General features: G+C 39.5%; 1 pseudogene; it reads right to left on the bottom strand.

Annotated features, from left to right (window-relative positions):
* Nucleotides 1–24,552: 24,552 nt before the first annotated feature.
* On the bottom strand, nt 24,553–27,455 carry LOC133815200 (ubiquitin carboxyl-terminal hydrolase 9-like; annotated as a pseudogene).
* Between the last annotated feature and the right edge of the window lie 275 nt (nt 27,456–27,730).

Raw genomic sequence — 27,730 nt, 5'->3', positions numbered from 1 at the left:
TTCTTTGATGAACCACTTCCTTAACAGATTCCTGAGCTAAAACCCAAGCTTCTCAGCTTTAATTCAATCCTTAACATCAAAACCATAAACACTTTTAATACTCAGCCAAAACCCAGAATTCTAATGCTCAAGAATGAGATTCAATTCTTACGTTGATCCTGGTTGAGTGCTCCTTGGTCAGAACTAGGCTAATCCTTCGCAAATTCAGCTCAAAACACAGAATTTCCAGTTGAGTTCTTTAAGTTTTTTAGTAGTTTCCTTAAGAGAGATAAGAGAAGAAGGAGAGGGGAAAAATGGGTTGGTTTGTGTCTTTTGTTGCACTACTTTCTATTTACTTAGTCTAACCTAAGCTAATTAAGTCAATCCCGAGGCTCGGGGTTCCGAAAACGTCCCCGAGGGTAAAATGGTAAAATTCACCAATATTCCCACCTAGGCTTCCTAACCTCAAATATATCTCCATATATTTATTTCCATAAACCGATAACCCAAATAATAATCTAATACTTGAATTACCCCTTGACTTACCCCAAGTCAAACATTAAGCCCCGTTGTGACTTCCCACTAACTAGCTCCCTAGGATCGCCTCGGGTCACACGCTGCAGACTTACCCACATAATAATGTGGTTCTCGAAAATATAACATATAATCAAATTTACATTTATATAATCATACATTAACTTAATAAACACACACATAAGCCAATTATGCCCTCCTGGCACACTAATCAAGGCCCTTAAGCCATATTAGTGATTTTGGGTCGTTACATGGAGCCAGTTTATGAATGGTTTTGTAAGCAAAACGCTCCGAACTTTGAAGGGACTACAGACCCCTTTGAGGCAGAAGAGTGGCTAAGGAACGTGGAGCCAATCTTGAGACACATGAATCTAGGCAACGCGGACCACATATCCTGCATTTCGTCTCTGCTCAAGAAGGATGCCAGGATATGGTGGGACTTAGTCCAGCAGAGGCATGATGTTGCCTCCATGACTTGGACTCGATTTGTGGAGCTGTTCCACAAAAAGTACTATAATTCAGCTGTACTCGCTTCAAGAGTTGAGGAGTTTGCTTGCCTAAAGCAAGGGAGTTTATCAGTGGCAGAGTATGTTCGGCAGTTCGACCGATTAGCTAAATTCGCACAAAAAATGGTTCTAATTGACTATCTGAGGGTGTCTAAGTTCTTTAGAGGACTTCGACCAAAGATCAAACTAGGGGTTAAACTAGTAAACCCAGGACATACTACATATGCCGATGTTCTAGAGACGACAATAGAAGTAGAAAGGTTGCCGGCTAATGTTAGTAAAGAAGAAGCCAGTAAGCCTGAGCCTAGACAACAGAATCAACCTCAGACTAGTCGGAACAATAACCTTAATAACAACAAAAATCAGTCCAGCAACAACAAGAATGGTCAGAAAAGGAAGCATCCTGACAATATGCAGTCCGACAGCGATAAAAGGGCACAGACAAATAATGGTGGTAGTAGGTCGGGTATGTAGAATACCCACCATGTGCTAAGTGCCAAAGGAAACATCCTGGGGAATGTCGGGCAAACACCAAAGGATGTTACAACTATGGTCAAGAGGGACACCGAAAGAAAGATTGTCCTCAGCTCAAGTCAGAGGGGAAAAAGGAAGATAAGGTGGTTCTTGCCAGGGATTTTGCCTTAACCCAAGGAAAAGCTAATGCTAGCAATAAAGTGGTCACAGTTCAGGTTTCTATCCTCAATAATATATGTTCTGTATTATTTGATTCGTAAGCCACTCATTCATATATCTTGTTAGGAATGATAGAAAAACTAGACAAACCTTGTGAAAGATTTAGAACTAGGTTTGTAACCGAGTTGCCTTTGGGCAAAGTAGTTCTATCATCACGGATAGTACGAGGCGTACCGATCAAGATTGAGGACGTAGAATTAGAAGGAGACCAGATAGAATTGGAGATCAAGGACTTCAACAAGATACTAGGCATGGACTGGCTAGCACGACATGGCGCAACCATCGACTACAAACGCAAAAAGGTAATGTTTGAGACTCCTGATGGCAAGAGACTATGCTTCATGGGACAAGTTTCAGGATTATGCACACCGCTAATATCATCTCTCAAAGCTCATAGGATGATAGAAAAAGGATGTCAAGAGTTCTTAGCCAGCATCACAGACGTAGTAAAGGAAACACCGCTTAAAGTTGGAGACGTCCGCATTATATGAGACTTCCTAGAAGTATTTCCCGATGACTTACCAGGGTTGCTGCCGACTCGGGAAATTGACTTCATGATAGAATTAGTATCGGGCACTGAGCCTATCTCCAAGGCACCATACCGAATGGCACATAAAGAACTCAAGGAGTTAAAGACGCAACTATAAGAACTCCTAGACTTGGGCTTCATTAGACCGAGTCATTCGCCATGGGGAGCACCGGTTCTATTTGTGAAGAAGAGGATGGAAGCAATTGGATGTGCATAGACTACCGCGAGCTGAATAAGGTAATGATTAGGAATAAGTACCCGCTACCCCAGATTGACGACTTGTTTGATCAACTCTGAGGTGCGACCGCATTTTCAAAGATTGATTTACGGTCTGGGTACCATCAACTCAAGTTGCGGGGACATGATATTCTTAAGAAAACTTTTAGAACTCATTATGGGCATTACGAGTTCTTAGTTATGTCTTTCGGTCTTACCAACGCTCCAGTCGTGTTTATGGACTTAATGAATATGGTCTTCAAGGACTACTTGGATAAATTCATTGTAGTATTCATCAATGACATCTTAGTGAACTCCAAGGATGAAGTCGAGCACGAGGGACATTTGAGGTTGATCTTGTCACGACTAAATGAGCATCAACTCTACACCAAGTTCAAGACGTGCGAGTTTTGGCTTTCGTAAGTAGCATTCCTCGGGCACATTATATCCAAGGACGGAGTTGTAGTAGACCCATCCAAAGTAGAGGCTGTGAAGGACTGGCCAAGACCAAAGAAGGCGTCAGAGGTAAGAAGCTTTCTGGGATTAGCAGGATATTATCAGAGGTTTGTATAGGGCTTTTCTAAGATAGCCACTCCGCTCAAAAACCTGACCCGGAAACAGCAAAGATTCAACTGGAATGATAGATGTGAAGAAAGCTTCCAGTTTCTTAAGGACAAGCTGTGCTCAGCACCAGTACTTTGTGTACCAACACCCAACGACAAGTTTGTAGTCTACTGCGATGCATCGAAGCAAGGGTTTGGTTGTGTGCTGATGCAGAATGATAAGGTGATAGCCTACACCTCAAGGAAACTGAAGGAGTACGAGCAACGTTACCTAACTCACGATATGGAGTTGGCAGCGGTGGTCTTTGCGTTGAAAATCTGGCACCATTATCTTTACAGAGAACAGTGCGAGATTTATACGGACCACAAAAGTTTAAAGTCCTTCTTCACTCAGAAGGAGCTCAACATGAGGTAGCGCAGATGGTTAGAGTTAGTAAAAGATTACAACTGCGAAATCCTATACCACCCGAGAAATGCAAACTTAGTTGCTGATGCGCTAAGTAGGAAGAGTTATGGAAGTTTAGCAGCACTAGCCGGAATAGAAAATCCGCTCCAGCAGGAGCTGATCAATGCCAGAATAGAAGTAGTTGTCGACAAGCTGGCTAACTTGTCTATCCAGTCAAATCTGCTAGAAGATATACGGATTAGGCAAGGGCATGATAACACACTCGTAGCAAACATGGATGCAGTTAGAGAAGGTAAGGCCATAGATTTCTCAATATCTGGTCTAGGGTTATTGAGATATAAGGATCAGGTATGCGTGTCGAATGATCAAAGGATTAAGATGACAATTCTAGAATAAGCACACAGTACCCCGTACTCAGTTCACCCAAGGTCGACCAAGATGACACACGACATCAAGGCAATGTATTGGTGGCCAGGGATGAAGAAGGACATAGCAGAATTTGTGTCTAAGTGTTTAATATGTCAGCAAGTGAAAGCAGAGCATCAGCGGCCTGCAAGCTTATTGCAACTGCTTAGCATACCAGAATGGAAGTGGGACGATATTGCTATGGATTTTGTGATGGGTTTGCCACAAACAAGTAAGCAGCATGATTTGACTTGGGTAGTAATAGATAGACTAACCAAATCCGCTCATTTCTTGCCTGTTAAGACTTTATACACAGCAGATCAATACACAGATATCTATGTCCAATAGATAGTAAGGTTGCATATAATCCTTAAGACAATAGTGTTTGATAGAGGCTCGGTGTTTACATCAAGATTTTGGGGAAGTATACAATAAGCCATGGGTACTAAGTTAAGTCTTAGTACAGCTTTTCATCCTCAGACAGACGGTCAATCCGAGCGTACGATACAAATTTTAGAGGATATGCTACGCGCTTGTGATTTGATTTCGGAGGATCATGGAATATGTACTTACCGCTAATAGAGTTCTCCTACAACAATAGCTACCAGTCAATAATCGGGATGTCACCTTATGAGCTACTTCATTGAAGAAGGTGTCGATCACCGCTACACTGGGATGAGGTAGGAGAAAGGAAGCTTCTCGGTCTCATAGCTGTTAGAAAAGCTCAAGAAGCAGTAGAGCTGATTAGAAAGTGTATGCTCACTAGTCAAAGCAGTCAGAAAAGCTATGCGAATGCCAAGCGACACGATGTGGAATTAAAGGTCGGAGATCAAGTCTTCCTGAAGATATCTCCTATGAAAGGCGTAAAGAGGTTTGGGAAGAGAGGCAAGCTTAGTCCCCGATTTATAGGTCCTTTTGAAATATTGGACAAAGTGGGAGCAGTTACGTATAGATTAGCCCTACTGCCAACCCTAGGAGATAGCCACAACGTGTTCCACATCTCAATGCTACGTAAGTATGTGTCAGACCCATATCACGTCCTCAAGTACGATACGATAGCACTCCAGAAAGACTTGAGTTACAAGGAATGACCGGTTAGCGTCCTAGATAGAGGGATGAAGCAGTTACGGTCCAAGAGTATTTTGATAGTCAAAGTCCTATGGAGTAATAGTTCTGAATGGGAGGCACCGTGGGAGTTGGAGGAAGACATGCGAGACCGGTATCCGGAATTATTTGGTAAGTAAATTTCGAGGACGAAATTCTTTTTAGTAGGGGAGAATTGTAGAGTCCAAGAACTTTACTTAGCTAGTTAGATAGTAGTAATAATAGTAATAGGTAGTAGTAGTTATAGTATGTTTATTACTGTGGATTTTGGTTCGAGCCGGGACTTAGTTGGACACTAGTAGCAACACTTGTAGATTTTATAAGTTTAACCTATAGTTTAAGAATATTAATTATAATCTAAGGTTTGATTAATATGACTGATTATGAAGATGATATTTATTATACTATAAGGTTTAGATAGACCCATTAAGATAATGACATTTGTCATGTGCATGTTTAATGAGAAATTAAGTATTTTGAGGAATAGTTTATTAAGAGTAATATTTGAAAATCCCAGAGTCTTCCAGTAGCTTTGAAATCGTTATAGGACTCAGTCAAAGCTGTTTACCCAATTCAAATTAGGCTTAAAAAGTGCAATTACGTGTATAATATTTTAGCGTATGCCGATATATCGCAGATCTAAGGGTGATATATCGCTACACGGGGATAGGAAAAACATGTAACTTCGCACGACCACTTCGACGAGCCTCGGGATTATCAGCCCAAGCGATATATTTCCTAGCATGGGAGATATATCAGCTCTTAGGCATGAATTTTGAATAATTTTGAAACCGAGCTCATTTTATTCGATAACCTCTTGATAAGGCCAGGATCTTTTTTGACCGAGTCTTAAGCCTCTGCTGAACGAATATTCAAATGATTTTCAATTAAAAGTCATTATTTTTATTAAAGCTAAATGAAGATCTTTTCATTCTTGAACTCTATAAATAGGACCTAGTACCATCCATTTCTTTCATTCTTCAAGCTGAGTTTAGAGCCTTCAAGTTGCTAGGTTTACTTTAGAGTGTTAAACACTTGGGTTGGGGTTATAAGCTTTATTATTCTAAGCTTATTAAGCACTTGGGAAGTAAGGATAATAGTGTGTATTCCGATATCAAGGTGTAGTTTGGTTATAGTGCATTCAAGGTATTCCTAATTCTAGTTCCTTTCTGTATTGTTTCATTAATTTTTATAGTTTTTCTCTACTCAAATCCTAACTCAGTATTCTCTATTCTTGGTTAGGCATCTAAGTTCTTTGAACTTGAGGTTTCTTGTCGGTAAGTATATTCTTGGTGGTTTTTAGTTCATTCCTTTTCATCTCTTTCTTTTAGAATACTCACCTTTCTATTAATAGATTTTAGGAGTGCTCAAAAATCCCGACCTTGTTCTCACATCCCGGTATTTGGTAAGGAAAATAGGATAGTTCCTATGTGATATGTGCTATGTTATATAATATGTTATAATTATGCTATAGTATGATTTTGTGTGTTATGATATATGTATGTTTTGGGGCTTATAGTTGCTATATAGCAAACCCCAAAAGTTTTATGTTTTTGGGGATTATAGTTGCTTAACTAGCAAACCTCATTGCAGTTTGAGGTTTATAGTTGCTTAGTTAGCAAACCCCAATAGTCACCATGTACATGGGTTAGAATTATGATATATGTGTTATAGTATATGATATATGTTCATAGTTTATGTGTATGATTATGTTTCATGCTTGTAGTAGATTTTCCTTGCTGGGCATTAGGCTCATTCCTTTATGTTTTATATGTGTATGAAAATAGTTATGGCAGCGGGAAGATTCTTGGTGGCTTGGGAATGTGTATTGAGGGAGAAGGGATTCGGTGGACTGCGTGAACGATTCGAGGATGAAGTTGTTTTTAGTCATTTCAGTTATGCTTTATATGTACTTTTCGCACTTGATTTTGTAACCAAGTTTATTTAAGATTCAAGTTATGTTTTATTTCAAATAATGGGATCCCATATCCTACCCCGAATTTTTATGTATTTTAAACCTTTGCTTTACAGTTTTTTTAATAAAGTTATGGTTATTTCATCTGTATGTGTTCTTAAGATTAGTGTCTGTGTATAGTAGTTATTAATGGTCCAAAGTCTAGAATAGTTGGTTCCTTACATATCTCGTCTTGAATTTTCTGATTTCGTTGATGGCCCAGCCATTCGAGATGACTTCCCTGATGAACATCTCTTCGTAGTCACTAAGTTGCCATGGTACGCTCATATCGTTAATTACTTAGTGACTGGTGAACTTCCAACTGCATGGAGTGCACAAGATAACGTAAATTTTTGTCGAGGTTCGTAACTTCTATTGGGATGATCCATATCTTTTTAAGTATTGCCCATACCAAATTATGAGACGTTGCATTCCAGATGATGAAATTTTTAGTGTCCTGAACTTTTGTCATAATGAAGCTTGTGGTGGTCATTTTTCTATGAAAAAGATTGTTGCAATAATCTTAAAGTGTGGTCTTTATTGGCCCACTTTGTTCAAAGACACTAACAATTTCTGTCGATCATGTGAAAGGTGTCAGAAATTTGGTGCTCTGTCCCAACGACATATGATGCCATTAAACCCAATTCTTGTAATAGAAATATTCGATAATTGGGTGATAGACTTTATGGGACCATCTCCACCTTCTGGCTACCTTTACATTCTCCTCGCCATAGAATATGTCTCAAAATGGGTAGAAGATGTGCCATGTCGAAATAATGATAATGCAACTGTTGTGAAATTCTTAAAGGAAAATGTGTTATCTTGGTTTGGCACACTACGCGCTATCATAAGTGATCAAGGCACCCATTTTTGCAACTATTCTTTCAAGACCTTAATGCAAAAATATGGTGTAATTCATAAGGTTGCATTGTCTTATCATCCACAGACAAATGGCCAAGCTGAGTTAGCCAACCGAGAAATTAAGCAAATCTTAGAAAAGACGGTTAATCCTGACCGCAAAGATTGGTCCTCACGACTTCTCGATGCTCTCTTGGCATATTGCACTGCTTACAAAACTCAGCTTGGTATGTCTCCTTATAGGATAGTCTATGGTAAAGCCTGCCACATTCCTGTTGAGCTGGAACACAAAGCCTATTGGGCATGTAAAAGCCTAAATTTTGATCTCAAGGCGGCAGGACTCAATCGTAAGCTTCAGTTGTCAGAAATTGAAGAGTTAAGGAACAATGCTTATGACAACTCTAGGATCTATAAGGCTAAAATGAAAGCGGCCCATGACAGGGAGATCCTAAGAAAATAATTTGAGCCAAACCAACGAGTGCATCTTTATGACTCTCGTTTACATATCCACCCTGGCAAGCTGAGATCAAGGTGGACTAGCCCATATGTTGTGAAAACCGTCTTTCCCAACGGTGCTGTTTAGGTCACAGACCCAACTGATGGGAGAGAATTCAAAGTAAATGGCCAACGACTGAAACACTACATAGAGAGGGTGACCCAGCCTGAAGAAGTCACTCTCGTGGAATCAGTTTTCCAAGTCTGAGTAGTGTTCCAAATTGTTTGCACATAGGTTTGTTTTCTGTTTATTTCCCTTTTGTCATTTTATTTCATTTGTTATCATTTTGTGTTTTCAGTTTTTCATGTTTTAGAGAATCAATATTCGCTCTATCACTCAACGCTCGCTATCCAGGTGTTCTCTTTCCCTACTCTTTTACATTTCTTATCTTTTGAGACATTGAGGACATTGTCAGATTTCGGTTGGGGGTGGTGAGCATATTCATGCACGTTCAAGTTGATTTTTGTCATATTAATATTTTCACTGTCAAATTTTTTAAAAATTACTTATTTATTTTTGCAAAATGTTACTTTTGAGTCAATTTTTGTTATCTATATTACTAAGAGTTTCTCTAGTGTTACCTAATGCACATGCCAAACATTTTGGTAAGATGGTTGATTAGCGCATATTTTCTTAGAAATTTTCCTTGTTTGAGAATTCATTCTTTTCTGTGAGAGGTGAGACTTGAGAAAACAACTTAATTTTTTTTTATTGATTCTTAGAAATGGTTATAATTATTTTTACAAGGTATTGTGGTATGAATGGATGATATTTTAGGGATAATATTTTCTATAGAAAAATCTTATTAGAGAGCCTTTTATTATGTTCTTCATGAAAAACAAGAAAAAAAGAAAAAGAAAAACGCAAGGGCAATAGTTCTATCATTTTCAATTATGTTGTCTCTTGTGTTAAAAAAAAAAAGTCTATTTATTAATTTCATGTTTTATTTTATGGCTCTTAGAATAAATGTAAAGATTGTCTATTTAACTTAGAATTCCTGAAAAATTGGTTTTGTGGTAGTCTTTATGGTGGTTGTCCAAATAGTTTATTTCCTATCTTCGTGTCAATGATTATTTAAAAGTTTGTCCTAAATATATATCCATTTGATGAGTGCTTACTTCTTTATTTCCAACTCCATGAGCGAAAGTCTTAACTTGAAATATTTTCAATTACATGAGAGGGTAATGGAGTTTAGACTTTTACTTGGCAAAATTTTGAAGGCTTTATGTGCTATGGTTTGTGGTAAGAAGGTTCAAGTTTGGTGCACTCACTCACAACTGTAGATTTATTCAAAGTAATTTTGATAACTCTTGTTGAATTGTTACTAATATTTTGTGTTAATACTTAAGTTCTTTTATAATTTTTGACCTAAAATATATCATGTTGACATTTATTATTTCGCTTGAATTGCTAGAGATTAGCAATAAGCTGGTTGAGGGTTGTGATTAGTGTTCAAAAGTATCATTTTATTAGTCTTTAAGTTTAAAATTAATCAAGTTTTAATTAATATTTTCATGGATTTATTTTCATATATTTTATATTTGAAAATATTAATTTTAATTTAATTTGTGGTAAATTTTCAGGAAATAAAATGTATTTTGACACAAAGAAAAAGAAAGAATGAATTAAAATTGAAGAAATCATGAAGAAAATGGCATTTTTGACAAAATTAGGCCCAAAACGGCCCAGGCCCAAAGTCTTCAACAACCAGCCGAGCCAAGCCAAGCCAAGCCGGAGCCGCCTGCCGCGCCTGCCACTCCTGACACACCGCCTGACGCGCCAGCTGCTGAGCCAACCCGATCCCACCACCTGTCCCACTCGCCTGCTGCTGTCTCCCACGTGCCTGAAGCACTCCACTGCCGAGCCAATCGGTGCGTGACACATGGCCATCATGTCTCGTTTATTGCTGCACTTGTCTCCCACTTGTCTCACTTTGCACCAATTTCGCAGCCATTTTTCCCACTCTCTAGTACACAACTTTAACACATTTTGGGTCATATTTCCACGATAAATAGAGAGCCAAATGTAGGAAAAATCATCAGATTGTGGAATTAAGTGTGGAGAGTATAGTGAGAGAGAAAAGCATTTTTTGTTCTCATTTTTCTTTCATTTCTTTTACATTACTTTGAGTGAAAACAATGTCTATTTTTGGCTAAATTCTCTTGTGGAAAGGCTAGAGTGAAGTTCATGTTTCACATTATATTTTTAATATATTGATTCTTTATTGTGTTCTTCATTTCTATATCTTTGTTACAATTAAATTTATTTTCTTCTAATTTTAATTCTAAATTTATTAGTGTCTTTTACATAAGTCTAGTCATGCTCTTCTTATGTAATTTAGGCTCTCGATTTAATTTAGGATGTTTGTTATATTATATGCTTTTTACTGCATTCTGCCATTGGTATTTTGTCGCTCTAATGTATATAATATGATAGGTTTTTAAAATTAGAAGTTAGTATAATTTAATTAAGAAATATTTTAAGGTGATCTTTATTATATATATTTTCCAACTATCATTAATGGTGTAGAGTTATAATTGAGTAGAATGAATCAATTTTATTATATATATATATATATATATATGTTTGCATGAATGAAACTTATGTCTTCCATATTTTCTCTCTGATTCTAATTCCTCAATTTTGTGGATACGACATAGCCCGATTAATTCTTTTTCAATGTTACATTATTTCAAAGTTTATTATTTCTAGTTTACTAATCTTGATTTTTACTTGTATTTTACCTCTTTGTGGATACGACATAGCCCGATTACTACTGCGACCACTTAGGAGTTTATTGGGCGATATTAGTTGTTCAAGCTACAGTCAGGATTCTATTCTCAGTTCTCCTCGGAAATGCCCCTTCCAACCAAGCCAAATGATTTGGTGGACATCAAACAAAGGGACAATGCGCCTCTAAAAGATTACATTCAACGTTTCATGCAAGATGCCACCAAGACAAAGTCCCTTAGTGATGATGGTAAGTTGATAGCCATCAATTCAGGAGTCAAGGTAAAAAATTTATTCTGGAGTAGCTTGAAGAGGAAGTAAACGTGTACCACTCAAGAATTTCTTGATAGGGTATAAGAATTTATCAAGTTAGAAGAAGCTGAATGGAAGGTGAATAATCCTACTCAGGAAACTATCGAGCAGGAGAAAATAAGTACTGGGAACACCACCAACCCTGTAGAAGGAAGTAAAAATGTGAGCCAGAACGACAAGCGTGGTAACGGAGCTGGAGGTAACAGTAGCCAAAATGAAAACAAGAAGCCCACGACCACCGAGCCGCCAAAACCGCAAGAATACGTGCCCAAATTTACTACTTGCATTATCCTAATGGAATCCCGAGCAGATGTCTTCAATGCCACCCAGGCAGTAGTACCCTACAGGAGGCCACCACCATTAAGGAAAGATGCTAGTAGATGAGATATGAATAAATTTTTCCAGTTTCACAATGACTATGGTCATGAAACCAATGAATGTAACCACTTGAAGGAGGAAATTGAATTCCTCATAAGACAAAACAATGCTCCTCTGAAGAGGTATGTACGACCGAATATCGACCCACAGCTCCAACAACCTCCTCAGCAACAACCTCTTCAGCAATACCAAAGCAATCAACCACTCCTACCACCACCAGTTGCTGGCTGGCTAGATATGATCTGTGGAGGACCACATTTGGCCGGTGATAGTGGCAAGGCCCAATAAAGATACACTCGTTCCCTTAGGAACGAGCAAGAGGAAGATATACTGGCTGTCCAGGAGCGTACTCCCAAGCAACCTCGATACGATTGTGAGCCCATCACATTCAGTGAGGAAGACACAAGCCATGTACATCATCCACATAATGACCCTTTGGTGGTAGAGGTGCAAATTGCAAACATGATCGTGGCTCAGACTATGATTGATCACGGTTCGTCTGCCAATATTCTATTCAACAATACCCTAGAAAGAATGAATTTAAGTGTTAGAGACATGGAACCTTGCGAGCAATTACTATATGGGTTTACTAGAAATTGTATGGCCTGCTCAGGAAGCATAAGGTTGCCTTTAACAGTAGGGATGACACCTAAGAGCAACACGGTAATGGCTTTGTTCGTAGTAATTGACATTCCCTCTCTGGACAATGCCATGATAGGGCGGCCGACCTTATATGACCTTCGAGCAGTATCCTCAATTTTCCACTTATTACTCAAATTCCCAACCCGAGCAGGTGTAGGATGTCTCAAGGGGAACCAGCTGGTGGCTAGAGAATGTTATAATTCATCAGTCAAAAAAGCAGGCAAGGCAATCTGTACCGCTTAGCAGGCACGACCCAGTCACCAGAAATAGGATACAACCCAAAATGGGGGAGATGACATAGACCCTCGTTTTGGGGATACAGATACAAGGGTGGGTCCGGTCGAAGAATTGGAAGAGGTCCCACTTGATCCGCAATACCCGACCAGGGTTGTCAAGATAGGAAAAGAGCTGACCAGGCCCACAAGATCCGTTTTGATCCAGTTCCTATGGGACAACCATGATGTATTCGCGTGGTCACATGATGACATGGAGGGGATCTGCCCAACCATTATAAGCCATGCCCTTAACATTGAAACATAACACTTCAAGCCCGTGCAACAAAAAAGGAGGTTACTAGATCAGACGAGGGCAAAAGCATTAAAGGAGGAAGTGGAGAAGCTCCGAAATAACAACTTTATCAGGGAAGCCTTTTATCCTATATGGGTTTCTAATCTCGTATTGGTACCAAAGCCTAACAATAAGTGGAGGGTATGTATAGATTTTACAGATTTGAACAAAGCATGCCCCAAGGACTGCTTCCCACTTCCAGGAATTGACCAACTGGTGGACACCACGGCCGGCCACGAAATTTTAACCTTTATGGATGCCTACTCGGGGTACAACCAAATAAGCATGGATCCACCTGACCAGGAGCATACAAGTTTTCGCACAAATGTGGGGTTATACTGCTATAGGGTAATGTCGTTCAACTTGAAAAATGCTAGAGTGGTGTATCAGCGGCTGGTAAATCGTAGGTTCAAATACCAAATAAGGAGAAACATGGAAGTTTACGTGGATGATATGTTGGTAAAATCCAAACAGGTTGAGGGGCATATTGAAGACTTGGAGGGGTGTTTCAGTATCTTAAGGCAATATAGAATGAAATTAAACCCCCTAAAATGCTCCTTTGGGGTAGGGTCAGGAAAATTTATGGGGTTCATAGTGAACTCCAGGGGAATAGAAGTAAACCTCGAAAAGATAAAAGCTCTGCTGGACATGCCCTCACCAACCAGGATCAAAGACATGCAAAGCCTGACAGGATGCATAGCAACACTCAGCAGATTTGTGTCTAAATCAAATGATAAGTGTATTCCATTTTTTAATATCCTCAGAGGCACAAAGAAATTTGAATGGAATGAAGAGTGCGAACAAGCCTTCCAAGCTCTAAAGCAGTGGCTAGCACAACCTCCGATCCTTTCGAAACATCTGGAGGGTGAAGAATTATGCATATACCCGGCAGTGACTCAACACTCTGTCAGTGCAGTCCTGGTTAGAGATGAGAGTAAGATCCAGCACCCATTCTACTATGTGAGTAAAAGGCTAGTCAAAGCCGAAAGCAAGTATCCATTAATTGAAAAATTAACTTACTGCATGTACTGTCATCTAGAAAACTTTGCCCATACTTCCAGGCACATCCGATCAAAGTTCTTACCGACCAACCATTGCGCAAAGTCTTGCAAAAGCCAGATACCTCTAGATGGCTGCTCAAATGGTCTATAGAGCTTGGACAATATGCGATTACCTACCAGCCTCAAACAACAATAAAAGGCCAGGCTCTAGTAGATTTTGTAGCTAAGTGTACTGGAATATCGAAGACAGACGAAGTCACAGCCGAATAGTCATCCGAATCTGAGCTACTGCACAACACAACTGTTGTGCAGAACACCAGACACATGGACTCCAACACTATTGATTCCGAAGAAGAACAACAACCCTAGAAATTACATGTAGATGACTTATCTAGCGACTAGTTGTCCGGAGCCGGTCTTACTCTAATCACCCCCGAAGGGCAGTGCATCTATTATGCACTTCATTTTGGATTTGAGGCATCCAATAACGAAGAAGAATAGGAAGCACTGATTATGGGCCTAAGGTTAGCTAAAGAAGTAAAAGCTGATTACTTAGAGATATATAGCGATTTGCAGCTAGTGGTTAACCACGTCCTCGGAGAATACATTGTGCGGGGGGAGAAAATGTTGGCCTTTCTTAGTAAAATCAAAGATTTGCTTCCTCAGATTAAGAGATACACCATTCAACAGATACCCAGAGAAAAAAATGCCACGGTAGATGCACTGGCTAGGCTGGCCAGTAGTGCCATAGTGGACAAAGCCAATTTGGTCCCCATTAAGTATTTGGACCAGCTCAGTATCAACCTGCCAGAACCTATCCTTCTAATAGACAACACTCCGTCCTGGATGACCCCAATTGCAGCTTTTCTAGGGCATGGAATCTTGCCCAACAGTCATAACGATTCTAGAAAATTGATAAGGAAAGCTGCTTGATACCTCATCCTGGACGGGGTCATGTCCAGAAGAGGATTTTCCATACCATCGCTCAGGTGTGTCAACCAAACAGAATCAGGGCGGCTCCTCGAAGAGGTACATGAGGGATCTTGTCGGAATCATGCTGGGGGCAGAGTCTATCTAAGAAAATTCTAAGGCAAGGCTACTTTTGACTAACTATGAATGAAGACTCCATATTGCATGTTCGAAAATGTGATAAGTGTCAGAAATTCACAAAAATCCCCCGAGCAGCCCCAAACGAACTAACACAATGCAAAGTCCATGGCCCTTTTCCATTTTGGGGATCGACCTTATTGGTTAGTTGCCAAAAGGAAAGGGGGGAGTACAATACGCAATAGTAACAATGGATTACTTTACCAAATGGACGGAGACCGAGTCGCTGGCAACAATCACTTCCAAGAAAGTATTGGACTTTGTGGTAAAGAATATAATTTGTAGGTTTGGTCTACCCCACAAAATAGTGTCTGACAATGGCACGCAGTTTGACAGCTAGTTATTTATTAATTTCTGCGCTAGACACGGTATCACAAAAAGCTTCTCAGCAGTCTCGCACCCCCTGGAAAATGGACAAGTAGAAGCAGTTAACAAGACTCTCAAAGACACTCTGAAGAAGCGTTTAGAAGAGGCTAAGCGAAACTGGCTCGAAAGAATTCCTGAAGTACTGTGGTCCTATAGGACTACCAAGCAAACAACTACTAGAGATACCCCATTTGCACTTACATACAGGTATGAAGCGATGCCGCCCGTAGAGGTGACTCCACCGTCTCACTAGCGCACGACATACGATCAGAATAGTAATCATCAGTTGTTAGTTGAATCCTTGGACCTAATTGAAGAAAGACGCGAAAAGTCCAACATACGCCTCGTCGCCCATCAGCAAAAAGTTGCCGGTACTTAAATTCTAGAGTTAATGAACGAAAATTTGACGTAGGAGACCTAGTCTTACAAAGAATATTTCCAGAAACTCGAGATGCTTCAACATGAGTACTAGGCCCCAGCTGGGAAGGCCCTTACTAGGTTGCGGAGATATTACCATCCGACACATACAAGCTAGCACGATATAACCAGGATCTCCAATTAGTACCTGTCCCCCGTTATTAGAATGGGGAACACCTAAGGAAGTACTACCAATAAGATTGCTTTTAAGTGATTGTTGACGGGCCAGTACACGCATGATTGCCCATACCACCGACCAGCTCAATTTAGCTATATTATTTATGCACAGGCACGATTTGCCCATTTATTATAATAATTAATGTTCATGAATGTAAGCTACTTTGTAGCAACACAACTTGTATGGTTAATCTTTAATCAATAAGACACGCTTTGTCCATTTTTACAAGCCTTTATTTTTACAATGATTATCTTGTTAACTAGTGAATTATATCATGGATTGTCGATAGTGTATGACATCTTTGCAGGTGATGGCAAACCCAAGTTTGCCCGAACAGGTTATTAGATCAACTATGGTCAATTAGCAAGTGACCAAGGGATAGCCCAAGAGTTATGAATCCCACTCAGTCACTTAGGGGGCACCATAGTCATACATGGACAAAAAGAGAAAAAAAAAGTGCGTAATTAAAAGGACTTAGAAACGTTATTTTTTATTAATGTTAAAGTTCTTACGCGTTGCTCGGGGTACTAGGCAACAAAAAGATCCATAAAACAATTTCTGTAGAAAAGGGTTAAACAGTTTGTTTATAACTCATTCGGAAAAATTGAACAGCTCCGATTTATAGAGCCGCATAGCTCCAAACCAAGCAGTAATGAAAAGTAAAGAACGAGAAGATACTTACTCAGATAAGAATATCATATAGACATGTATCAAATAGTGCTTGAGATTAAAAGCTGCTCGGCTCAGCTAATGTTTCAACAAAAGGGAAATAAATGCGCAAGAATACAGACTGCTCGACTCAATCACTTTTGTTCAGAACTAGACTATAAAAAAGAAAAAGAAGACAGTTAGAGTTTTAAGAGGCAGGAGTATGTTGCTCGGGTACAGCAGCAGGAGTTTCAGTTGGAAGAGTGCTTGAATGGTCAGTAGGAGTACCTATATCAGTTAAAGAACTCAAGTTGGATGGCGCGACATTCTCCTCAGAAGCTATGACGACTGGCTCGGTCGGTGGCTCAACAATCTTTGGCTCAAAAATTGCAAGCTGCTCGGTGGATACGGTTAGAGCTTCATTCTTCTCCCGATCAGTGCAATACTGCATGATCTCATCATAAGCCTCTCCCAATTAATTGAAGTCCACCGTTTTATTATGAACCCAAAAATCAAAGAAGATGCTCAGGCCAAAATCCTCCAAAGCCTTGGCATTGGAGGCCCGATCAGATTTTTCTTGTTCAAGGGCCTTCGTCAGTCCATCCTCCTTTACTTGGGTGGCCTTCTCATCAACAACATTCTTTTCCTTCAGTTCTTCGATCCTCCTTTCCAATCGATTAACATCAAGGTCCCTCTACTCGGCAACATTTTTAAGACTTTCGTTTTCCTTAGCAATCTGCTTGGAGGTCCGTTGAAGATTCTGAACTTGTTCAGATAACTCGTTATTTTGGGAGGTTTTATTTTCGGACTCCTTCAACAACTCGACAACTTGCTTGCTCACACCTTTGGTGCGATAATGAGCATAGCTAAGGACCAGCATACCCGGCAGCAAAAGATAAGGAAACTAAGAACATAAATAGACAATGAAAAATCAATGGGCTCCAAGAATACCAAATACTTACCCTAACGACATCCTGGAGACCAGCACTGGTGATATACTCCAAAGATTTGGAGCTTAAATTGGTCATGAAGCCTGATTGGGTAGAAGACACCCTTTTTGTGTGGCCTTGAGGGATGGTTAACGCTTTCTTTAAAGGTCCTTCGAACTCCTCGGCAGGGTCCACAAAAGCATCCCCTGGGACTCCGCTCGGGGGGCCAAACCTTTGTGCAGGGGACGAGTGAATCACCTCCTCGTTCTGGGATCCCTTGCCTTTGATAGATTTGTGAATTGGAGTCTGCGACTTTTCCCGAGAAGGAGTCTATTCGGGGGTTTTGGCAACCTGTTCAGTAGGGGAGACTGTCTTCTGGCGTTTGGCTGGAAGAGCCTCACTGCTTGGACCAGTGGCGTGCTTCTGAGCAAATTTCTTGAAGAGCACACACGACATATCTGCAAACCAAAGCAAAAGGGTTAGTAAGGTGCTGAAGCAGCGTTGGAACAAGAAAAATATATATAATTACAAAAGAAAGTATATGAAGAGAGTGAAATCACCCCCTTCGTTTCCCCCCGAGAAATTGGCTGCTCTGGATAGAGCGTCCTCATCACTGTCTGAGGAGCTAGAGCTTAAATGCTCTAATTCAAGCAGTTTCCCCTTTCCAACTTGGGGGGGCAGTGACAACTTTTGGAGTGATGTGTTCTATAGGCTCTTGGATGACTACCCCTGCCAAGCTTCTTGTTCAGTGGACCACACAAGGTCTGGACAGAGGTACTAATGGCCTGGTTTTTTTTTAAGTGGCAGAGAACTAGGCGACTTAGTATTGGGCGAGTGCTCCATAGGTGGCTTTCTAGTGAGGGTGGCACCCTTGGCTTGTGCTTCTGGATTGGGGTATAGTCCACCATTGGTTAATTTCTCTGCAGTGGTCAAAGCAACCAAATATTTTAGGTCGGGGTCCATTGCAGCCAGCCTACAAGCTCGTTCAGCCATCTCCTGAGTAGGGGCCAGGCAGCTAAAGGGACCATTGCCTTGAAAGGATAGGTGGGTTGCAACAATACTGTCAGTAACAAAGTAATGGCTGGCATACTCCCCAACTTTAGAGATACTATCTGTATTGGCTAGGTAAATATTGGAACCCCTATGGCTGAAATAGAAATACCCCGAACGACTTTGCTGGGGACTATATTTGAGGTCAAAAAGGTAGTTAATTTCGTGGGCAAAAGGTATCAGCCAATCTAAATATTTGTACCAAACATAAAGGGCAGAAAGAAATCTTATGCCTTTGGGAGTGATTTGGGCTGGGAAAATCCCAAAGTAATTAGCCACACTCTGAAAGTATGGCTGAACGGGAAGAGTGGCTCCAGCGATCATATGGAATCGGTTCCATGCACAGAATTGAGCCCCAGGGTAATCAGCGGTCTGATAGTTAGTGAGCTTGAAAATGGTTACACCATGGAGCTTAAAATGCTCCTTCACATTCTATATTTGTTTAAGGGAGATAGTACTAATGGGAGCTACATAGAGAGGACCCTCCTCCTTATCAGCCAATGGGTTTAGGATCACCTCAGTATAAATTTATGTAGCAAACTCGGCCGTAGAATCTTCTTCCTGCCCTGAGCCACTGGGCTCCTTCTCGGGGGGTGATGCCTCTCTGGGATCCCCACCAGTAGTGTGTCATGCCACATGAGGATCTTCTTTGCTTGAGCCTCGGGTTGTCTTTTTGGTGTGAGTCATTGAAATGGGAGACACGGTGTAGAAGTTCGGTGATCACCTCCCTTGGGTAGTCTGCGCACACAAGAAAAAGGGGAAAGTGAGGTGAGAGCACCGAACAACACTGGTCGGCATGGATGTATTAGGGCATACCGACCAGTTTAAGAGTCAACAACGATATACTATACTGCACAACATGGAGATAAGATCAAGTGTAAAGGGAGCCGAGAAAGCTAAGGGTTTTTCCGAAAGATTTAGCAGGGGGTGTTCTTGGCGTTTTTCAAGAACACAAAATATCAATCTACTAAAATGGGCTGTAAAAAAGTGTTTTGTTTGTAAAATCAGAAAATAAAATAGGTTTCCCGTTACAAGATTTACTCAAAGCAGTTTTTATTTACTAATTCAAAACAACATTCATGCAAGAAATCTGAGGGCTTGGTAGAAACAAAACCCACAGCGACAGAGAAAAACAGAGATGTTTTTTGCATAAATGAAAAATGTACTTAGGAGGAAAAAGGAGAACTTAGTGGTAGTAGGTTTGCGAGGATAGTACAAGACGAAAAGCTTTAGTGGTCACTGACTGGGAGCTAGTCGGTGTAAAAACCCAAGGTGGAGGGAAGCTCTGAACGTTTAGGGAGTTTGAATGAAGAAGAGACTGTAAAAAAGAAAGTCACAAGAGGAGGAGACTATTTATAGTGCAGGTTTAATGCTCTATTTCCTCCCATGGGAATTAATGAAACAACCCTTCGGCTGCTACAAGCACGTCTCCCTAGACACGTCAGCACACTACCTAGCACGTCCTTCCAGTCACTTCACCTCAACCGTCCAACACGTCAGCCACTCTTCAGTAACTGCACAAACCAATGGTACAATTATTAGAAGAAGCCAATATGACACATTATGATATTAAGAAGAGGCGGGAAAAAGTGGAAAGTCATTTCTTGGAAACTTGAAATGAAGATGCCACGTAGCAAAGAGAACATACCCCCGACCAGACTGGACGGGGTGGTATCTAGAAGGAAAGTTTACATACTGCTCAACACCATTGCAAACTTGGGGGGCAAATGTTATCCCAAAAATATGCACATCAGATTGGGCATGAAGGTTGGACATGTGGCATCATAGTGGGGGCATATGACCTTTTATTCTTGACACGTGGCATAAGCGTACAACAGTCAAAGAAGTTGGAAAGAACACACTTCCCTAATGAATAACATTTGTTGCGCGATGTGCTACCTAGGAGAGTAGCTGCATGGTGTGTCTACCAGAAAAGAGACTGCTCAGTATGCTCTCCAAGAAACCCGATGTACCTGGTCGAATGAAGTCAGTTACATCATTTTCACACCTAAGAGTTAATCTGAAAACTCAGTCAAACATCTGAAGAATAGGACTGCAACTAGCCGCAAAAAGGAAGGGATATTTTGTAGCAGTGGCGGTGTAGGTACAACTTCCTTGCCATTGGGGAACAGTATAAATAAAAGCCTTCCACTACCGTGGAAGGGGTTCAAACTTTTAGCCTATCGACTAGCACCAAGAATATACCGACCAACTTGTTAGGAACACTTAGCAGAGATTTTTTCCATTCTGTATTGTTCTTACACTTAGAATCATACCTGTTTTCACTGGTCATCTTGTGTAAACCTTTAAGATCAATACAAATTGAAGAGGAAGTAGGTCATTACCGTCTTTTGGGGCCGAAACTCTATAATTTTTGGTGTCTTTTATCACTCATTGCTCGTAGTTATTAGGTTCTTGGCTTGTTTATGGTTCATTGATTGTCTTAATGAAAGCTCGCTAATTAATTATTTTAACTCCGCGTTAGTTGACCAAAAAACTAGTCAACAATCGGTTATATGCTAAATTTAAGAAGTGTGAGTTCTGGCTACCGAAAGTGACATTACTTGGACACATTGTTGTGGGGATGGGATTAAGGAGAATCCAGCCAAGGTAGAAGCAATTAGGGATTGGCCGAGGCCAAGGAACGCCTTGGAGGTTAGGAGTTTCCTTGGATTAGTGGGATATTACACACGGTTTGTGGAAGGGTTTTCAAAGATTGCCACACCATTGACTCAGTTGACGTGGAAGAATCTAAAGTTCACATGGTCAGACAAATGTGAGGGTAGTTTCCATGAGTTGAAGCGATGATTGATTACAGCTACAGTACTGAGTCTTCCGTCGGATGGGGACAAGTTTGTAGTGTACTGCGACGCATCGAGACTGGGATTGGGATGCGTGTTGATGAAGAATGAGAAGGTTATTGCCTATGTGTCATGATAGCTGAAGGAATATGAGCAGTGGTACCTTACCCATGATTTGGAACTAGCAGCGGTGGTATTCACACTGAAAGTATGACGACATTACTTGTATGGAGTGAAGTGCGAGATATACACCAATCATAAGAGTTTAAAGCATTTCTTCACCCAAAAGGACCTAAATATGAGACAGAGACGTTGGCTAGAATTGGTGAAGGATTATGACTGTGACATCCTTTACCACCCAGGAAAATCCAATGTAGTGGAGGATGCTTTGAGCCAGAGGGGGCCAGGACAGTTTTTTAGCTCGAAGCAAATATCGAAGGAATTAGTAGAGGAGATGACAAGAGCGATGATAAAATTGAGTGTGGACCAGTTGGCCAATATTATGTTGCAGTATACCCTCATAAAGAGGATAAGAGAGGGTAAGATGGGTGATGCACAGTTGCAGTACGTTAGAGGAAATGTCCTAGCTGGAGTGGCTAGGGGTCATTCCATCTCAGAGACGGGTTTACTGAGGTATAAGGATTGAATTTGTGTTTCGATGGATATGGGTATTAGATGAGAGATTCTTCATGAATCCCATACTACACCATACTCACTCCATCTTGGCACCATGAAGATGTACCAAGATCTATGGACTTTATATTGGTGGCCTGGGATGAAGAAGGACGTGGTTGAATACGTAGCCAAGTGTTTAACCTGTTAGTAGGTAAAGGCTGAACACCAGAGACCAGTGGGGTTGTTACAACCTTTGGGTATTCCCGAGTGGAAGTGGGAAGTTATTACCATGGATTTTATGGGTGGTTTACCCAGGACGGTGGGGCAACATGACTCGGTGTGGGTGATAGGAGACAGGTACACCAAGTCAGCTCACTTTCTGCCAGTAAGGACGACCTATATTGTGGATCAGTGTGCGTAGTTGTATGTGAGGGAGATTGTACATCTCCATGGAGTTCCTAAGTCTATAGTATTGGACTGGGATCCCATATTTACCTCCATGTTTTGGGGTGGTTTACAGAAGGCTATGGGAACTCAGTTGAAGTTCAGTACGACCTTTCATCCTTAGATAGATGGGCAGTCTGAGAGGACAATTCAGATATTGGAGGACATGCTTAATGCATGTGTTCTAGACTTTGAGGGGTCTTGGAGTAAGTACCTTCCGTTGATTGAGTTCTCGTATAAAAATAGTTATCAATCAACGACTAGAGTAGCTTCATATGAGATGTTCTATGGAACAAAGTGTAGATCGCCCATTCATTGGGATGAGATAGGGGACCGGAGATGGTTCAGAAGACTAATGAAGCTATTGAGAAGATTCGAGCTTGAATGCTTGCTTTGTAGAGTAGACAGAAAAGCTACCTTGATCCCAAGCATAGGGACGTGGAGTTCCAAGTCGAGTACCACGTATTTCTGCGAGTTTCTTCGTTGCATGGGGTGAGGAGGTTTGGGAAAAAGGGCAAGTTTAGCCCTAGATTCGTAGGAACTTTTGAGATCCTGGAAAGGATCGGGCAGGTAGACTATAGATTGGCTCTGCCACCGTCATTACCAGGGGTTCACGACGTATTCCACATCTCGGTGCTTTGAAAGTACGTCTCAGATACGTCCCTGTATTGGGATATGAGGATATAGAACTACAGACTGATTTATCGTATGAAGAACGACCAATTCAGATCGTAGATAGGAAGGATAAGGTTTTGAGGAACAAGATGATTCCTCTAGTTAAAGTTATGGAGGAATAGTAAGGTCGAGGAAGCGACCTGGGAGCTAGAATCGGCTATGTGGGATTAGTATCTCGAGTTATTCAGGTAAATTTCAAGGACAAAATTCTAAGTAGGAGGGGATAGTTGTAACATCCCAAAATTGCCAATAAGGTTTAATGCTTTGATTAGCGTGTCGAGAGGGCATAATTGGATATATGTATGATTAATTGATTAAATGTGTGTCTATGTGGCATGTGTCATTTATATGATAATATGAATATATTTATATGCATGTTTGTGAGTATTAAATATGCATGAGGGCCCATTCTTGTTTATAAGGGAATATTTGTGATTTTGGCCTGTTGAGAGCATAAATGCGATTATATGTGTTAAATGGTTTGGACTACATTATTATGTGGATATATTTGCAGTATATGGCTCGAGGCGATCCTAGTGAGCGGATTAATGGAATAGTCACAGCAGGGTTTAATACCCGGCTCGGGGTGAGCCTAAGGATATTTTGGGAAATTTAACGTATATTTGGGATTTATTGAGTAATGGGTAAGTATTTGATAATTATTTGGGCATGTGGGATCAATTGGGAATTTGTAGGGCGGCTCGGGGAATTACCGGGAAACGGGGCAAATGACCGTTTTACCATTAAGGGAAATAAAGGGGCTGAGTTGTCTTGAGGGTTATTTTGGTCTTTTGGTTAAAAGATATACTTAGATAAGACTCTAGGAGACAATCAGAACCACTAGGAACACTTCTCAAACTCTCTCTTTCTCTCTCTCTCTCTCTCTCTCCCTCTCTTGTGCTTGAAAGTTTTGAAGTGCTGAAGGAGAAGCTTGTGAATCACTACAAGAAAAAATGCTTTTAATAACACCGAAAATGTGTTATGAAAACATACGATAACACTTTCTGATGTGTTAAGAGCGACTATGTTATCGTAGGTCAGGGTACTTTACATAAGACTTTATCAGTGTTATACAGATGTGTTATTGTACTGTCAATGATAACACAATTTCTGTGTTATTTTAATATATAGATAAGTGTTGAATTATGTTATTTATAGTTGATTATATAACATTTTTTTTGTGTTATACTATACTTTAGTATAACACATTTTTTGTGTTATACTACACTTTAGTATAACACATTATTTGTGTTATATAATGAAGTTTGCATAACATAATTCTTTGCATAAAAAGTGTTATTGTAATAGATATTATAACTCAATTTTCATATTATTGTTATATTTAGATATGTTTAAATTCTCATTATATATTTTATTTATATAACACTAATTTATTCTATTATATTTTAATTTTTTTTATATAATTAAAATTAGCTTTCTAATATATACTAGCATCATCAAATGAACTTGATTTTCAAATAACAAAAAGTAAGAACATTCTACATTGAATTAACAATCCACAATTTAGTTTAAAACATTCAACATTGTCATCAACAACAAAATATTCTTTAAGTATTCAAGGAGTCTAAAAGTTACTACTTTCAACACAATGAAATAACGCTTCGCTGGATTTTTCCTCTACTTCTGCATCATCCATTGACAGGTTCTTAGAATTGTAGCTGTTTGATGGTTCTTCAATAACCTCTTTTTCAAATCCATTTTCCTTACCATTCTGGAGCTTAACTGAAGGACGCGTTCTCTTCAAAGGTGACAACAATCTAGTAACAGTGGCTTCAACATTAGCTCCACATATTGGCTCTTTTAAATAAGTAACAAAAGGGGTACCGATAAGCTTTCCCTGTCAACCCTTAACACTGTCTGACGGGCACCTGAAAAATCCAACTATCTAAGTTAGGAAATCCAGCAGAAGTCTAACAAGCAGTCTGCGTAGATGATCCAAGACATAAAATGACTAGGATACAAAAAATTAAAACATGTATTTCTCAAAAGCAGGTAATATAGCCAGTATTATCCAGTCAACACTTGACTTGGAGCGCTTGAACTTTATTCATACGGACTTCAGCTTCTTAATGAACAAGTCTTACTTATGTAAGGCCAATAATTATTTTAATTGATATTATAATCCCCTTCTTAAATTACTTAGTTAAAGCTATTTTTCAATAGATGGATTGGCAACACCAGTTTGTACATCACATGTTTACCAGCGCTATTTACCAATTACATAAGGATAGGGATGCAAGCTTACTTTTTATGTGGTCGATGAATTATTTCAACTCTGGATCATCCCACGACATTTTTAGAAAGTCTATAAGCCACAATATGGTCATCCTCCTTAATTGGAGCCAATAGCTCTGAGGGGTTTTCCAAATATCGAAAAATCTTATGTTCATAAACCTGGCAATCGAAATTATAGTTACTCAACCACTAGAACTAAAATTAAGGTAATAAATAAAATAAATTGTAGCAGATATCAATGGAAACCAAATTTACCTCTTCAAGCAGAAGAATCTCATCAGCATTCAAGCAACAAGCATTACTTAGTTGTTCACTAAGATCTTTACAGCAACCTTGCTTTAGCAAACTAACAGTGTATGGCATAGGATGACCACTTCCATCGCCGTAAAACACAGTCGCGGTTATTTGCTGAGTTGCAATTGAAGGTAGCGGCAACGACAAATACATGAAGGGATCAAAAGTGATTGAAATCTTTCCACATGCTGGGCAAACCAGTGTCGACTTATATCGACCCTGACCATTAACATATAAACATTGTAAGAGAAGAAAATACTTTTGTACCAGTACAGGAAAAAATAGATGCTTATGGTTCAAGGAAAGAAGAAATATAGCTTTCAAGAAAGAAGACTTTAATTCCCACTCACCTGGCAAACATCCACTATCAATGAGTCATTCCGGGCCCTGTGATTTTTCCAACACTCAATGGCAACTTCCTCATCTGGGCGACCATCTGAATCCTTTGCTTCTATGTAAGATTTTCGTTTAACACGATTTAAATCCTCATGCATTCCATCCAACAAGAATGCAAGAAGTTGCTGCAAAGAGAAAATTTTATGACATGAAGCAATATAGTGATAGTAAAAAAAAGTAAACTATAAAAATATATTTATATATATATAGGAGTCAGTTCAATCGGTATGCTTCTTTAGCCTATTGATAGGAACAAATAATTTGTATGAAAAGTAGTATTTAAATTTTTTGGGGATTGATGATATATGGATAAAGGTGATATATGGTGGACTATAGATTAAAATCAAGAGGTCAAAATTGATTTTTCGATTGATAGTGAAAAAAATCCTGTTGTGACGACCCCATATTATATATACATGTATGTGTGCCACTTGTAAACTACCCTGAATGGTTTATCTCATTTGCAATATGGACAAACTAATCATACAAAACATATCTAACAGACCCTAATGTCATAAAGTACAGATAAGCACAATACAAATTTGTTTGTTGAAGCCACACAAAGAGGTTTTAATTTTAAAATCATCAGCTCAATGAAGTGACTAAATATTAGTAAGAAAAGCATTTGCCCAATTTAAAAAGGCTGAGAAAAAATAAAAGCAAAACTTAGACTTAGTCCCAGTATCATCTGTAAGCACAAGTCCAAAACCAAAGTACTATAAACATAAATAACTGATTGATTTCTCCAACTTCATGTGCTAAAATTTCTCCCAAAAATAAACATCAGGACATAAAAATACATTAAACATTGAAGTATTCAGTATTAAAAGCTTTGCGATTATTATTCAATATACAATACTAACTTGAGAATCATGCTGGTTATAGCCACTGAACTGGGGAGCAAATCGAGCTAATTTTCCCTTGAAAACACGTGGTGCAATTGTAGTTCGCCCTGACGACCATAATTTCCTCAACAGCTCACCAAAGGCGATTGCAAGCTCACCCTGCACAGCTAAAATATACTTTAGAAATTGTATAAGCACCAGACCTAATTAAAATTCAAGTTATCCCCATAAAAAAAATAGAAAGAAGATAAAAAAAGAACTAAAACCTACATGCATTCCCAAAGGATTTTCAGTATTGATCTCATCTTTGTAATCTTGCAAGAAATACTCAACAAGAGGAGGCGTGTGAACTAAACATTGCAGGGCACTGTTCATAAAGCAAGTATTTCCTAGATTCTGCAATCCTGCCAAACCTCCCCTTTCTCCTTTTGTTGACTTGTAAACATCATATCCATCATCTCAGAGAAGAAAATAAGAATCAAGACCCAAACCAACACTAAACTATTATCCCTTTTTTTCCTCAAGAAATGGGAGCTAAAACCCTAAATAAAACATACCCATAAAAATAGAAGCAAAATTAAGTATAAAACATTAAGTATAAACATATAAACCAACTGCTAAAGAACCAAAATATGCCACTTAAAACAGGTTGTGAAATGTGTTTGTATGCTCAATGGTCAAAATGCATGTTTAGAAGAATTGATTGCAGATTTTGAAACTCTGTCAATATGTACCAACAAGATAAAGAATTATCTACACTATTGCTTACTGTTAGCCAAAATACCCATATAAGTGAATTCATAACAAGTTTTAGTTGATGAAAAGTGCACCAAAAG

This window comes from Humulus lupulus, chromosome 2 (genome assembly GCF_963169125.1).
Source record: "Humulus lupulus chromosome 2, drHumLupu1.1, whole genome shotgun sequence".
In the NCBI taxonomy this organism is placed as follows: domain Eukaryota; kingdom Viridiplantae; phylum Streptophyta; class Magnoliopsida; order Rosales; family Cannabaceae; genus Humulus; species Humulus lupulus.
The sequence above is the reverse complement of the archived record's forward strand: the minus strand, read 5'-3'. Positions and strand labels throughout refer to the sequence as shown.